General features: G+C 45.3%; 1 protein-coding gene across 6 annotated transcripts in view; it reads right to left on the bottom strand.

Annotated features, from left to right (window-relative positions):
* Window positions 1-13,769, bottom strand: part of adam22 (ADAM metallopeptidase domain 22) — a 480,389-nt gene that overhangs the window by 183,814 nt on the left and 282,806 nt on the right. The window lies entirely within an intron of this gene.

Raw genomic sequence — 13,769 nt, 5'->3', positions numbered from 1 at the left:
AGTGTGGGGCCTGTGGGGGGCAGAGAGGGGATCGAGCACCACAGGCATGCTCGGGAGGGGACTGGCCCGAGGAGCGGCCTCTGACGCCATCGTGAAACACTCCGGGTTTCACGTCGGCCGTTGCGGAGAATCGCACCCATGGATTCTGCATGTGAGGGCAGTGAGATGGTGGCAGCAATATGCCTGACAGTGCCCAATAAAGAAGCCAAAGCCAGGAATGTTTTCCAATCAGAGGGCAAAGCAGCTCAGCAGCATTGGCAGCATTAGTGATCAAGGTTGCCACTGCCAGGGCAGCATGGTGGCACAGTGGTTAGCATTGCTGCCTACGGCGCTGAGGATCTGGGTTCGAATCCCGGCCCTGGGTCACTGTCCGTGTGGAGTTTGCACATTCTCCCCGTGTCTGCGTGGGTTTCACCCCCACAACCCAAATATGTGCAGGGTAGGAAGATTGGCCACTCTAAATTGCCCCTTAAATGGAAAAAATAATTGGGTACTCTAAAAAAATTTTTAAAAGGTTGCCACTGCCAAGAAAAAAAAGACGGTGCCTCCATATTTGAGGCATCCTTAAAAGAGATTCAGCAAATTGTTCCATTGTGCTGGGATCAGGCAGGCAGGCCTTGACAACTGAAAGGGGGTTCCTCCAACAGGGCCCTAGCTGGGTCTTTCCTTGAGCCATGGGGCCTCTGGCAAACTTCGAAGATTCTGCCTTGATGCTGAAGGCAGACTCCCCACATGGCTGGGGTTGGTTCTGATGCTAGCAACATGGCTGTCCAGAAGATAATTAATTGTCTTATTGGACTGCCTGCATCTGATTGGTGAGCAGCCGACCTGCTGCCATTCCTACAGCTGGGAATATCCCCAGGAACATAAACATATTGGAGTTCCATCCTGCTACCTTTCACCATCATTCATTCGCTGCTCCTGTGTCCCAACTTGTCTTCTTCTTTTAGCTGGTGAAATGCTAACCATCTCAATAGTCTGATAAGCAGCAAATGGGATGAACGATCAGTGGATCTATTCTTAGACTTGTGGTTAAAAAAGGGATATTGACGAAGATATCAACATTAAGATATCCAATTCGCTACTCATCTTCAAAGCTATTAACTATCCTTGTCTGAGAGTACCATGTTCTAATGAAGCATAGAAAATGCTGATCAATGGGTTTACCATGAATGTTAGTAATATTAATTAATTTAAACATAGATATTCACCTCTTAAACATTTAACAGCAGACAGATATAACATGTATGGATGGGATAAAAAGTGATACATGATTGCCCATTTTACAGGAAGATGCACAACATGGCCAAGAAAGAGTTAAGTAAATGAACTCTGTTCAAGCAGTTTCAGCAGTAAAAATGTTGATCATCAGTTTGAACAACCTTGCAACAAGGATTAAACAAACAGCAAATAAAAACAAAAAGCTTTTGCAGAATTAAATCTGGTGATCTATCTCTTCCATCACTCAGGAGGCATCATGCAGCTGAAGTTACTGTGAATATTAATTGGAATTTTACTTACAAATTTGATTATGGGTACACTGTGGAACGAGGTTGAAAATTATCAAAGCAACTTATTACTGAACGTTCATGGAACCACTTGTTATCTGCTAGGGAACAGCATAATTAACTATTGTACACTATAACCCTTTCATCATTGCACTGTTATCGAAAGCAATTAACAACCACTTAATTGCTTGTATTTTAGGACCAGATATTATGTTAGATGAATAGGAAATAAATATATAATGTTGTGATGAAGCAATTCTGCGCATAAAACAGTTAAAATAAAAGACGTCAAATATCCCCTCAAATAAAACCTTATAACTGAAACATTAGCAAGATCATAGAATTTACAGTTCAGAAGGAGGCCATTCGGCCCATCGAGTCTGCACCGGCTCCTGCAAAGAGCACCCTACCAAAGGTCAACACCTCCACCCCACCCCCATAACCCAGTAACCCCACCCAACACTAAGGGCCATTTTGGACACTAAGGGCAATTTATCATGGCCAATCCACCTAACCTGCACATCTTTGGATGGTGGGAGTAAACCGGAGCACCCGGAGGAAACCCACGCACACACGGGGAGGATGTGCAGACTCCGCACAGACAGTGACCCAAGCCGGAATCGAACCTGGGACCCTGGAGCTGTGAAGCGATTGTGCTATCCACAATGCTACCGTGCTGAGAAGCAGAGTATGTATTTTCATGATAAATCACAGCCAACTAGACTAACAATAAAGAAATAAAGAAATAATAAAACTCAACAGATATCATAAAATGTACATCACATAATTTGTAAAAGGTAAAGCTGTGCACATGATATTCTCATCACACATATCATTACGGAATCTAAATACCAAAGTGTCATTTATAAAGATACAAGGGGCAGGTTTTCTTGCTGTGCATTGTTTAAGCAGCCAGCTAGCTAAGCATGCTTGATGGCAACCTAAGTATCCCATCGATCCAAGCCTTATTAGTAGTGGGTCAGGGAGCTGTGGGCCAAACACACACATCCAGGATAGCCTCCCAGCTGCCATGATATCGTACAGCCCATCCAGCTCGGGAATTTAGGTAAGAGTGGGGCTGTTTGGGCTTTAAAAGAATTTTTGTTCCTGAGATTTTTGTCACTAACAAAGCCAACATTTATTGTCTGTCCCTAACTGTTCGAGCCCATATGGTGTAGGTGCACTCATTAGTACAGGATTTCCAGCATTTTGACCAAACAACGATGAAGGAACGGCGATATATTTCCAAATCAGGATGGTGTATATTGTAGTATAGGGGTCTGGCACATAAAAGAACCAAGGCTACCAGCGAGTTCCCCACTCCATCCTCGGTCACCGACCTACAGCATCCACTGGGGATAGTAAACCAGCTGACAACGTTTTTTGCCAAATTTGGCACACGTCACAGAAACTTTGAAGTACCTCCTTAAGAACGACCAAGCGTGGTGCTGGGATTCACATCAAGATCAAGCATTCACTCTCATCAAGGCGATGCTGCTTTCCACTGACATTCTGGCCACTACGGCCCAGCACTGCCCACTACGGCCCAGCACTGCCCACTACGGCCCAGCACTGCCCACTACGGCCCAGCACTGCCCACTACGGCCCAGCACTGCCCACTACGGCCCAGCACTGCCCACTACGGCCCAGCACTGCCCACTACGGCCCAGCACTGCCCACTACCATAGCAGCAGTTGCTTCGTCCACAGGCCTTGGAGACTTTCAGAAACAACAGGATGGAAGTCGCCGACAGGTGTACTATGCTTTCAGAGGGCTGTTGGACACAGAGGCAGCATATACCTTCATAGAAAATGGAGCTCCCACAGTCGCATGGGCATGCAAAAGGGTTTTCTGACTATATCATATCATCAGCCTCAGACTCAGTGGAATGCAAATCATTAAATGGATTCAAGAGCGAGATCGATATATTTCTGGGGGAAGAAACGGGTTAAAGGGATATGGGGAACAATTAGAGAAGTGGATTTGAGACCTGGAAGAAATCAGCCATGATCTGATTGAATGACGGAGCAAGCTCGAAGGAGTGACTTGCCTACTTCTGCTCCTAATTCCTATGTTCCTAATCACAATCGAAATATACCGCTAGTCTCCTTATTGAAAGAGGTGGAACTAGCAGAGATTCCTCCCAGAATTCATAGGTTTCGCCTGTGCCTCATGAGGTTTACTCACTAGATAGGGTTGGTAGCTTCAAGATCAATAAATTTAGCATGACAATCATTTTGTGGTCTGAACCAATATGTTATTTGGCATAATAAACTTAACATGGTAAGAAGCCATGTTGTGCTAACACTGAGATAGGAAGCCTTTTCAAGAACTAAATTAGTTCCTGCGTTATTGGAAACCAATCAGATCAGTTAAATCGAGTGCCTTAATTGTGAGACATTTAAAAAGTAAGCAATTAATCAATAGATATATTAGTAAGGCTGGTAATATAACTTACAACACAAAAGTTTGTAATGTTTTTGTAGTAATCCACGGGAGGCAGGAGTTTGCCCATAAGAAGTAACACATTCTCTCCACATACTGGGACCAGTCCTCAATAGCCGGGTCGAATGCCTCTAACCTCCCAAAAATGGCAAGGCTTACCCTCCGAGTGCGGCAGCTGGTCTCCGCAAAATTCGTAGTTTACCTCGTTGCCACTGTAGTAATCCACGGGAGGCAGGAGTTCCGTCACCACACCAATATTTATTTACAATAACGATATTACAGGAGCAGCTACAAACAGTGCTGCTAGCAGTCCAGTCAACTTAAGACTGCTCACAAAGCCTATACAGGTGATTATATGGGCCCCCTCAATGAGCTATCATTGAGGGAGCTCATACTCCAATTGGCCAACCAATAAAGCCAACTGGAGTTCATTACACCCCTTCCCCCCAAGGTCCGAGGAATTCCTGCCAGCTGGCATTCCTCTGAGCTTCTTCCTGCTCCTCATGTCTGGGTCTGTCACCTCTGTGTCGTCCGCCGGGTCGTTCTCCGAAGTGGGCGGGGTGTACCTTATAGGTGCCCGTCTGTTCCTTGACGACCTCCTTGGAAGTTGTTCTTCCTCCTCCTCGGGGACAGGTGTCGCGGCGGCCTCATCGAGTGTGTCCATCTCCGACTCTGATGACTGGATGACGGGGTCTGGAGAAATTGCTCGGGGCTGGGGTGTGGGTATCCTTTCCGTCTGGGCTACCCCAGCTTGAGGTGGTCCTGCTTCGCCTGCCTCCAGGTGTGGTTCCGCTGCCCTTATTTGGTCTAGGTGTTTCTTCAGCACCTTACCTCCACTTGAAACCTCATAGGATATGGGCCCTGTTTGGGACTCTACCGTGCCTTTGACCCACGTTGGTCCATTCCCATAATTCTTGACCCAAACCGGTGCCCCCACCAGGAAATGTCTCTGCTGCCGACTATTATCATGCCCCCTGCGTTGGGCCTCCTGTTGTTTCTCCACTTTCCCCGTTAAATTTGGGAAAAGGAGACTCAGCCTCGTTCGCAGCCGCCTTCCCATTAAGAGTTCAGCTGGCGGTATGCCCGTTGTGGAATGCGGTGTGGTCCTGTAATCAAACAGCCAGCGGGAGAGCTTTGTGTCTATTGACGCTGCTGGCTGCTTCTTGAGTCCCGCTTTAAGTGTCTGGACCGCTCTCTCTGCCAGGCCTTTGGTCGCTGGATGGTAAGGGGCCGTTTTGATGTGACGGACTCCGTTTTCCTTCAGGAATTTTCCAAATTCCCCACTTGTGAATGCCGTTCCATTGTCCGACACCAATACCTCCGGAAGTCCATGTGTTGCAAACGAGGCCCTGAGCTTTTCAATTGTCGATGCTGTGCTTGCCGTGTTTACCTGGTGGACGTCCAACCATTTGGAGTGGGCATCCACTATCACCAAAAACATTGAGCCCATGAAAGGGCCGGCGTGGTCAATATGCAGGAGGGTCCACGGTCTGTTTGGCCATTCCCACGGGTGCAATGGCGCCGCTGGTGGCACTCTTTGCCCCTGTTGGCACTCCTGGCACCGACGTACCAAGGCTGCTATGTCTGTGTCCAAACCTGGCCACCAAAAGTAGCTTCGAGCTAGCATCTTCATTTTAGACACCCCTGGGTGTCTGTGATGTAACTCAGTTAAGATTGCCTGACGGCCCTGAGCTGGGACGATTACCCGGGCTCCCCATAATAGGATACCGTATTCAACGGTTATTTGGTCCCTTCTGCTCCAGTATGGGTGCATCTGGGGCTCCACTGGTCTTTCCAGTTCCCCTGTTAGCAGTAAATGCTTAATCGTTGCTAAAACTGGATCGTTTTGCGTCCACAATCGAATATGTTGTGCGTCTACTGGTAGGGTGTCCAAAAAATTGAGAGTCATTACTGTCTCCTCTACTTTTGGTATTTGCGGCGGAGTGTCCGGGAGGGGAAGTCTGCTCAAAGCATCTGCATGTGCTACTCGCGTTCCCGGTCTGTGCTCCAGAACGTATCTATATGCCGCCAGTAGCAACGCCCAGCGTTGGATTCTAGCTGATGCAATCGGGGGTATTGACTTGTCTTCTTTTAATAACCCTAATGACGGCTTATGGTCCGTCACTATGGTGAATTTCTGCCCCTACAGATACTGGTGAAATTTTTTTACTGCGAATATCACCGCCAGTCCTTCCTTCTCAATTTGGGCGTACTTCCTCTCAGCCATCGCCAAGGTCCTCGAAGCATAGGCTATTGGCCGTTCTTCCCCATTCCTTCCTCTATGGGCTAAGACGGCTCCTACCCCGTAGGGGGATGCATCACAAGTGACCACCAACTCCTTCCTTGGGTCATAATGCTCTAGGACATTTTTGGATGACAGCTGTTCCTTAATGTCCCTAAATACTCGGTTTTGGCGGGTGGACCATTTCCATTCTTGCCCCTTTTTTAGTAGCTGGTGGAGGGGTTCTAGGATGGATGCCCTATTTTCAATAAATTTTCCATAATAGGTTACCAACCCTAGAAATGATCGTAACTCCTGGACCGTGGTGGGAGCTGGGGCTTCTTTTATTGCCCTTATTCTGTCTTCTAATGGATGTAAGCCTGACTCGTCTACTTTATATCCCAGGTACGTCACTTGTGGGGCCAGAAAAACACATTTTTCCCTTTTTAGCCGTATGACTGCCTTTGCGAAACGCCTGAGCACTTCCTCCAGGTTCCTTAAATGTTCCCTGTTTGTCCTACCCGCGATTAAGACATCGTCAAAATAAATCGCCACCTGCGGTAGTCCCTGCAGAATATTTTCCACCGTACACTGGAATATAGCGCAGGCTGATGACACTCCAAAAGGTAGCCTAGTATAACAAAAAAGGCGCTTCAGGGTGTTGATCGTAGCAAACTTCTGGGAGCCCTTGTCCAGTTTTAACTGCAGGTAGGCGTGGCTCATGTCTAGTTTTGTGAGCAAACGCCCACCTGCCAATTTGGCATATAGGTCGTCTATTTTCGGGATTGGGTATTTGTCCAGCAGTGCGTATTTGTTTACTGTCTGTTTGAAATCTCCACAGAGACATATCGAGCCGTCTGGCTTCAAAATTGGTACCACCGGCGCTGCCCATTCCAAAAACTGTACTGGTCTGATAATGCCGTTGCGCCGTAACCTTTCTATTTCGTCATCTACTTTCTTCCTTAATGCAAAAGGTACCGGCCTGGCCTTACAAAATTTCGAAGGGCTTCTGGGTCCACGTGCCAAGTTGCTTTGGTGCCTATGATTTCGCCCAAACCTTCCTGGAAGACCTCTGGGTATTTTTGGAGTACTCCACTCAACTACTCGCTTCCACTCTGGAAAATTTTCATCCAATCTAATTTTAGGTCTTTCAGCCAGTTCCGTCCAATTAAGCTCGGTCCGGAGCCCTCTACTATCGTCAACGGTAATCTGAGCAATTGTTTCTCATATTCCACAGGTACATGAGTCGTGCCTAGAACTTCCAGGGGTTCCCCCGTGTAGGTTTTAAGTTTCGTCGATGTTTTTGTTAGGGTTAGTGGCTGGAGTCCATCTTTGATTTTTCTAAATGCTGCCACTCCCATTACTGATATGGCTGCACCCGTGTCTATTTCCATTATTGTCAGCCGCCCGTTCACCGTGGGGTAATCCTAATGGGTTCTGCTTTCTTCGTTGTAATATTATATAATTGTTCCCCTTCAGAGGAGGATGGGGCGTCTAGGTTGTGTACTTCCCTGCATCCCCACCTGCCATTCCTCTTTTGCCACCTCCTTCTAGGGTTTCTGTCGTTGTTACCCCACTCTGTCTGGTGCCAGAAACGGTCCTTCTCTGTTTGGGGAGCCTCAGCCGGTACTTCCCTCTGTCTCCAGTTAGTCCTGGCAGACTTGGGGGCAGTTCTGGGGTTTCCTTTTTCCCTCTATTCCTCACGTTTTTCCTGAGAGCGGCTATCTGGTAGCAGGACCCATTGTGGTAGTCCCTCTTACAGGTATCTACCTCCATTGGCGTGCCCTATAGTTCCTGCGCCCCACTTGCTGCCTTTTCATGGGACAGTGCGAGCTGTAACGCCTGCCTGCAGTCTAGCTCCGTTTCCGCCAACAGACGTTTCTGTATTGTGAGGTTGTTTATACCACACACTAACCGGTCCCGAAGCATTTCATTTAGCGTCGGGCCGAACTCACATTTTTCCGCCAGCCTTCTCAGGCGGATCAAGAAATTTGTGACTGACTCCCTGTCTTCCCGCTTCGCTGTGTAGAATCTGTACCTACGCAAAATGAGGGGTGGTTTTGGGTCGTAGTGCTCTTTCACCAATTCCATTACTTCTTGGAAGGTTTTCGTGTCCAGCGCATCGGGATAAGTCAGACTACGTATAATGGTGAAAGCGGAGGGTCCGCACGCCGACAGCAGGATAAGCCGTCTCCTTTCTTCCGTCAGTATATCATTTGCCCATAAGAAGTAACACATTCTCTCCACATACTGGGACCAGTCCTCAATAGCCGGGTCGAATGCCTCTAACCTCCCAAAAATGGCAAGGCTTACCCTCCGAGTGCGGCAGCTGGTCTCCGCAAAATTCGTAGTTTACCTCGTCGCCACTGTAGTAATCCACGGGAAGCAGGAGTTCCGTCACCACACCAATATTTATTTACAATAATGTTGTTACAGGAGCAGCTACAAACAGTGCTGCTAGCAGTCCAGTCAACTTAAGACTGCTCACAAAGCCTATACAGGTGATTATATGGGCACCCTCAATGAGCTATCATTGAGGGAGCTCATACTCCAATTGGCAAACCAATAAAGCCAATTGGAGTTCATTACAGTTTTATAGTTGTAAACAGTTAACACTTGATTTTAAGAAGACTAGTTTTAAGTTATGAAAGTTGTAAAATGCTGCCTCCTCTTTAGGCAGTCTAAAAGATAACACAAACATCGAGACCTTGACTGAATAAGTAAATAGGGCTTTAATCAGGCTGTCTCAATGATAAATTGGTAGTCAGTTAAGTAACCAATTATTATTCAACACTTGGACTAACTCACCTTGATATATAGCTCAAGAGAAGCCATTGCCTTAAGGTGAAGACAACGTGTGTAATTAGCTAAAACCAAGTTCAAATGGAGAAGCTGAAAGGGCGGCGCAGTTGCAGTGGAAGGAGGCACGGTGGCACAGTAGAGGGCAGCACGGTGGAACAGTGGTTAGCACTGCTGCTTCACAGCTCCAGGGACCGGGGTTCAATTCCAGCCTCGGGAGACTGTCTGTGTGGTGTTTGCACTTTCTCCCCTTGCCTGCGTGGGTTTCCTCCATATATTCCGGTTTCCTCCCACAGTCCAAAGATGCGCAGGTTAGGTGGATTGGCCATGTTAAATTTCCCCTTAGTGCCCAAAATGTTAGGTGGGGTTACTGAGTTACGGGGATAGGATGGAGATGTGGGCATGGGCTTAAGTGCATTGCTCTTTGCAAAGGCCGGTGCAGACCCGATAGGCTGAATGGGCTCCTTCTGCACTGTAAATTCTATGATTCTATGAATGAGGACTTTTCCGTAGCTCTGCTCACATACAGCTCTACCCCCTTACAATTTGGCCTGTTCCAATTCAAACCCCACACCAATCTCCAACCCTGCCACTAAAAATAATGTCAGGGTTGGTAACCAAGGATTGTCTGTACATTCAAACAAAAGACAGTCATATAGACAGAAGCAAGGTTTCACCTACAACAGACACTTGCCTCAACCACAGAAAAGTAACAAGGTCTGGATTTAATAATAACAATAATCTTTATTGTCACAAGTAGGCTTACATTAACACTGCAATGAAGTTAATGTGGAACTCGCCTAGTCGCCACATTCCGGCGCCTGTTTGGGCACACAGAAGGAGAATTCAGAATTTCCAATTTCCCTAACAGCACATCTTTCCGGACTTGTTGGAGGAAACCGAAGCACCCGGAATAAACCCATGCAGGCACAGGGAAAACGTGCAGACTCTGTACAGACAGTGACCCAAGCTGGGAATAGAACCTGGGACCCTGAAGTTGTGAAGCAACAATGCTACCCACTGTGGTACCATGCTGCCCATAAAGCGTAATTCCCTGACCAGGATTAAAGACCTTGAGAGTAGTTTCTGTCATGAGAGAGAGAGGACCAGGCTTGGTCCTACGAGGTTGGCACCGCAGAGGACATAATCAGATGAAAGAGGAGTCTCCACACTATCCCTGTACTGGCTACTCCGACTGCACAGTAGAGAGCTATCAACAAAGATTTCCAAATGTCAGCTCAACCTCCAGACTAACATGAAGAAGCAGCAATGACAGAGCCTACCATTCCACAAGCAGAACAGCAAATTAAATATAGAAGGGTTGTAAGGCCTCCAGACCACCTGAACCTTTTAATTCAAGGATTTGAAGGGGGGGTGGAGATGATACAGATAATGTAGTAATAGTGCTAAGGTAGTAATAGTGAGAGGGAAGTAACAACCAGGTAAGTGTATTGTCCTGATAACAATGTAAGATATGAAGTAAACTAGTATAACTCCAAATACTTTGGATAAAGACTTCAGGGGAAGTGTAGTATAAATGTCTGGCACATACAGGGTGAATGTGGTATTGTGTACAGCACCATCCGCACAGTGATGTAAGAAGGTACATGATACAGACAAGGGGTCAGTGAGGTGTTGAACATAGATATGTGTAAACCTAAGCACGTAGACAGTTTCTAGCTTGTACCCTTTACCATACATGTGTTTTTATAAATTTAAAGTGAGCAGTTCTTTTTTCCCCCTAATTACAGGGGAAATTTAGCGTAGCCAAATATGCAAACTCCACACAGAGAATGACCCAGGGCTGGGATCGAACTTGGGTCCTTGACGCAGTGAGGCAGCAGTTCTCACCAAAACGCCACCCTGCCGTCCCCTACCGTACACGTGTAAACAATTCTAGTCATTAATAAAGACTTAAAGTTAAACTATAGATGAATATGGAGACTTCCTTAAGACAACATGATCTGTAATCAACCCTCTCCCAATATGGAAGAAAAAAAGAGACCAGCTTCTTTCCAGGAATGTGCTCAGGCCTGTCTGATTTTCTGGTTCACTGCTTCCTGGTGATCCAGTTGGACTTCCATTATAATTAAGGAAACAACTTGCCATAATTATTCAATATGGTGCCACCATCTAACACAAGATGCAAAATTCCTGTATCAAGTAGCACTGGCTTCAGCAGAACCTTCGCGTGATGAAGATTGGACCAGATTCTACTCCATTTAATCAATTTAAATTAGAAATAATAATTTCCTTGGGTAATCAAATACAAATGCACCTGGGCCATTACATGCACTGAAGACTGAGAATGTAAATTTGTTCTTAGTGAAGCTTAAGCCTTCAAAGAAACAAAGGAAGTTTTATTGCAGGCTTAACTGTGGGCGTTGAGAATTAACACTCAGTCAGTTTTATAATCAGGAGTGCACTACACTCACCCACAAGCAGATACACTCCAATGAGTGTTTTTGCAATGACAACAATACAACATTCAATTTATTTCATCTTGTTTATTGTAACGTTCTTCTTTTTACTTTCTTCAACATTGTCAAAACTGTTTACTGCAATTTCACGCTCTACGCCCTCCCCCCACCTGAAAACCCACTGGGGTGGATGGGTAGGGTGGGGTGTAAAATTCTAGCCAGGGATTAAATATGACACTACGGTTGTCTGGTACTTCACCAGATAGTTACTGGGGAGGAATGGAATTGGTTGCAATACACAGACTATACTACTAAAACAAATATTTATATATAAAATGCCGCAAATCCTTCACAGAGGCATTATGAAACAAAATATGACATGGAGCCATATGAAGAAAGATTAGGGCAGATGACAAAAAGCTTGGCCAAAGAGGTAGGAATGCCTTAAAGGAGACAATCAAGAGAGAGGTATAGAGAGGTTTAGCAAGAGAATTACAGCACTTCGGGCCTCGGAAACGTAAAGCACACCACAAAAGGTGGGGTGATAAATATCATGCTTAACAGGCCACAATTAGAGAAGAGTTGATATTCCTGAGGCTTATAGGGATGGGGGCATTTACAGCGATTGTAGGGAGGAGGGAGGTAACGGAAGGATTTGAAAACAAGAAATGTACAGGATAGGTGGATTGGCCACACTAAATTGTCCCTTAATTGGAAAAAATAATTGGGTACTCTAAATTTATAAAAAAATAAATAAATAAATGTTCGTTGAAATTATTTTCAAAAAGGCACTTAACTGATTGAAAAAAAGAAAATATTGAAGGGGATGGAGAGTAATCAAAAGCATGAGATTAGGCGAGGAAGATCATGTGTAGAAATAAATACGTGCAGGCTTAATGAGAAAAATCGCCTGTCTCTGTGCTGTAAAATTCTATGATTCTAATCCTAGCTAGAGATTATGGAAGGTATAACTGTACGCAAATGAGGATAGCATGCTAATTAATTTGTTACTTACATCAATTCTTACATGTAAATTGAGTTATTTGAAGACTAGATAATAATATATTAAGTAGTTATGCTAATTAGACCTCATTTATATTTTCTGATTAGGCAAATTGCAAAATCACCCTCGTCTAAATGAATGATTGTTCACAGATAAAGTGATGTCACATTGATATGCTTTCAGGTTTATTTCTTTCATATTCAAATGTACTATATTGCCCCTTTTTGTTGTTAGCGGATTGACGGACGTACTTGTGACTTCCTGCAAATGAACAACGCAAATAATGTCTCCCTTATTAGTCACACTATTAGTAACAGATTCACAAGTTATGTTGTCATTTGAGAGATTTATTCACAAAACTCTACACTGTATTTTTCTGATTCATTTACAGGGTGTGGGCATAGTTGGGTAGGCCAGTATTTATTGTCGATCTCGACTTGTCTTGGAGAAGGTGGTGGTGAACTGCCTTTTTGAACCGCTGTAATCCATGTAGTATAGGTATGCCCATAGTGCTGTTAGATAGGAAGTTCCAGACTTTGACAGTGGAGCAATGATGATGCATTTCCAAGTCAAGATGGCGAGTGGCTTGGAGGGGCACCTCCAGGTGGGTGATATTCCCATGTATCTGTTTCAATGGTTCTTATAGATACCATCGGTCATGAGTTTGGAAGATGCTGCCAAAGGAGTTTCTGCAGTGCATCTTGTAGATGGTACACAATGCTGCCACTGTTCATTGGTGGTGGAGGGAGTGAATGTTTGTGGAAGGAGTGCCAATCAAGCATTCTGCATTGTCCTGAATGGTGTTGAGTTTCTTGAGTGTTGTTGGAGCTACACTGAGCCAGGCAAGTGGCAAATATTCCATTACACTCCTGACTTGTGCCTTGTAGATTGTGGACAGGCTTTGGGGAGATGGCAGATGAATTATGCATGAGTCCCAGCCTCTGATCTGTTCTTGAGGCCGCAGTATTTATATGGCTAGCCCAGTTAAATTTCTGGTCAATGGTAACCCCTCCAGATGTTGATCATGGAGGATTCAGCACCGAGGATGCCATTGAATGTCATGGGGAGATAGTTAGATTCTCTCTTGTTTCAGATGGTGTAAGGGTCCTTCCTGTTGATTCCCTTATTTCCCCTTTCTTTATTTTTGCTGTTATCATTTTTGTTTCATGGATGCTTAATGGGCATGTATCTTTAAGTTAAGCAGCAGAGAGAATGCGGAATTCAGGAAGTTGCAACATAGTATTTGGTGGTACTGTTCAAACAGGAGAACTGACTTCTGTAGCTCCCGAAAGATGGGATGGGACTCTGTTTGATTGGTTGGCTGTAGCCAATAAATTAGCCAAAAAGCCGTATTTTGCCTAGTAACCGGGGTA

This window comes from Scyliorhinus canicula, chromosome 5 (genome assembly GCF_902713615.1).
Source record: "Scyliorhinus canicula chromosome 5, sScyCan1.1, whole genome shotgun sequence".
Classification (NCBI taxonomy): Eukaryota; Metazoa; Chordata; class Chondrichthyes; order Carcharhiniformes; family Scyliorhinidae; genus Scyliorhinus; species Scyliorhinus canicula.
Note: the sequence above shows the minus strand (reverse complement) of the source record. Positions and strands in the feature narration are given on the sequence as shown.